This window comes from Oreochromis niloticus, unplaced genomic scaffold, assembly GCF_001858045.2.
Source record: "Oreochromis niloticus isolate F11D_XX unplaced genomic scaffold, O_niloticus_UMD_NMBU tig00003895_pilon, whole genome shotgun sequence".
In the NCBI taxonomy this organism is placed as follows: domain Eukaryota; kingdom Metazoa; phylum Chordata; class Actinopteri; order Cichliformes; family Cichlidae; genus Oreochromis; species Oreochromis niloticus.
This window is the reverse complement of record NW_020327970.1, coordinates 3069-6136: the sequence shown is the minus strand read 5'-3', so window position 1 is coordinate 6136 and position 3068 is coordinate 3069.

Below are 3068 nucleotides of genomic sequence, written 5' to 3'. Positions count from 1 at the left end.
GTAAAGAGTCAACTGTTTGTTGGACCTCAGATGGTACACACACACATTACCACGTATGAGTCTTTGTCTACCTTTTGGAAGTGGAATAATCTTTGCAAATGGGATGCATTTGGCAATCAGATGTCTCTCCAGAATGTTGAGATCACACAGTTCAGCTGGAATATCCTGCAGATCTAAACCATTGACAGCAGCAAGCCTTGGCATGCGTCCACTTTTGAGGGAACTGTGACACGTGTGACAGATATACTCCTTTTTTCTCTCAACAGGAAAACTGCACTGATCATTACATGCTTCATCACATACATGAAAAATTTACCAGTTAGACACTGCTGAGCTACAGTTTGGTGTTTTGAGTAATTTTCTCTTTTGCAGATTTTTACCTGATTAGGAAAAGAAGCTTTTAGACAAACAGTACAAACATAAGATGGTGCTGACTTAATGTTTGATCTGAAACAAGATATGGCCTCATTCATTAAAGTGTTATCTGGATGAGACTGTAAACTTTCAGCTGGTCGTTGCATTGACGATATTTTCGTTTTATGTTCATTGCACATCTGATATTATGCATCTGTCTAAAAGAAAAACTGTTCCAATATTTACTCTCATTCGTTTCTCATATTGTTCTTGTGATGCTGCTGAAATATTCTCTCTTCGCCATAATGTCTAGTGATGTAGGATTGTTTTTTCTGTCTAAATTCTTCACTTTCTTTATATAGGTTATATACATATGACCTCATGTAAGCTTTATGTTTCTCTCTGAATTCAGCACAAGTTCTGTATATCTTCTTATACGCTCTTCTGCTTCTCTCTCAATAGAGGAGATTCTCTATATATTCTTCTCATTCGTTCTTCTGCTTATCTCTGAATACTGGAGATTTTCTATATGCTCTTCTTATACGTTCTTTCTGCTTTTCTCTGAACATTGGCTTGTCTTTGTACATCCTTATGACACGTTCTTTTTTTCTCTCTCTAATTTTAGCACTTTCTCTATATATTATTCTCATTCGTTCCTTCTGTTTTCCTTGAATCCATCTCTATAGGTCTTCTCATTTGCTCTTTTCGTTTTCCTTATAATCATCTCTTTCTCTATACAGCTTCTCATTTGCTCCTTCTTTTTCCTTAAAATCATTCCTTTCTCTATAAATCTTTCTCAAATGTTCTCTCTGTTCTCTCTATACGTATCATTTAGTTTATATAGGTTTTTTTGTACACTCTCTTTTCTGTCGTGATCGGGATCATTAGACTTTCTACTGGAATTTATTTCCTTGCCTTAAAGATTTCATCAAAAGTGTACATCTGCCTTTCTTTCTTTTTCTGATTTTCCTTTCTTTGTGTACTTTTTGTTGTGCCAATAATTTCTCCTCAGTTTCTTCTTTCCTGTTTATTACATTTTAGAAGTTTATGTAAGAGTTCCTCTGTTGTCTGGTTGAACAGGAGGCACTGAATTGAATTGAATTATTCTGAGGTACAGAATCTGATGTACCTGAGTTCACTCTCAGAAGATGCAGAGGTTGATGTAGCAGAGATGCAGCAGCTGCCTCATTTAATCCGTGCAGAATGATGTAATTCAGTGGTTAAGTTTCCGTCACAGCTTTCCTTGTCTGCTCAGTGGATGTTTGGGAGTTTAATTCCTGAACAGGTTCATATAAAGCTGTTGTTAGAACATTTGTAGCAGTTTGCCTGTATTCGGTGGTTTGATTAGCATATCTTTGGTCAGCAATGTTTTCACTCTGAACTCGACAGGCTGTAGCTCATAAGTGCAGGATGGTGCGGTGCTAAGCATCTGTACAAGCATTTGATCCTGTCAATCATGTCGTTAAGACGTGCAAATTTTAACATAACTGCAGTTCCACCACTTACAGCTAGCGCCAATGGCATTCCTGTAGACTTACGTGGGTGAGGGTCAAAGTATGCGTATTCACCTGAAGTCAGCTGCAAACTGCGATGACGTTCCTCCCATGACTAGCAAAGCATAGCGAACATCTGAAGCCAAACACTGTAGTCCCTGTTCAAGGCTCGGAGATGATCTGTACCATCAAATGTGCCGTAACGACCACACTGAGACATATCACTTGATACTTGTGTCTGCGGCTGGTGACCACTGTGGGAAGCTCATCGCAGGCTAGAAACACGCTGTTTACGAACCTCTTTCTGGCATCTGAATGCATGGCATGGCCTTTGTCCACCACGGTTAAGATTGCTCTCGTAATGAATTCATCTCGTGTAAGAATGACAGGAAACCAAACTGTTAGCCATGCATTGCTGATTCCGTACTTTCCATACTTAACAGAAGCCTGGCTTCGGGATGCACAGATGCTACTCACTCGTGGACGACTTTCATTGTTTGTAACCTGTACATGAGACGGTCCTGGAGCTTCTCCATCATGCTGCGTTGCACAGTTACCTGGGTTCAGTCTGGATTACCTGCTGTACTTTAGCATTTGGCACACATGCTGAGCGAACACCTCTCTTTACCACATCTGCATAAGACACTGCGGCTGTCTGAGCACTGCTCTGCACTTCTGGACTGGGAATACTTGTAACAGACACCTTTACCTGCTCACCGCTCTGAGAAACATTTACCTGTTCTTTCTGCTTTTGCCATCTAAGCTTCTGGGACTGCGACCTTTGACCTTTCTCGGCATTTTATTGAAGTACAACTGAAGCTTATATACAAGATTAAACAGAGCTCAACCTGGAAACAGTGAAGAATTACTAAGTTAGTATTAAATCTGAAAAATGTAAATTAATATAAAATGTTCCAATGTTTTTATAAATATGTATAGATGTAAAAGGTTGACTTTAATCCAAACTCAATATAAAGATATTCAGTTCTTTGAAAAACTTTGCTCAGTTTTATTGTAGCTTTTTCCAAAACCATATTTTTACTTCTGATACTTTAACCACACTTGTTAATGACTAGATCTTAGCTTCTGTAAAGGGATGTATAGAATAAATCACAATAATCAACAGGCTATAATAAACTCTTAGTTTTTAAGTAGACTTTGTGTAATCTTTCAGATATCTAAAATGTAAAGCAAATATAAACAGCTTGGTGATGTGGTGAT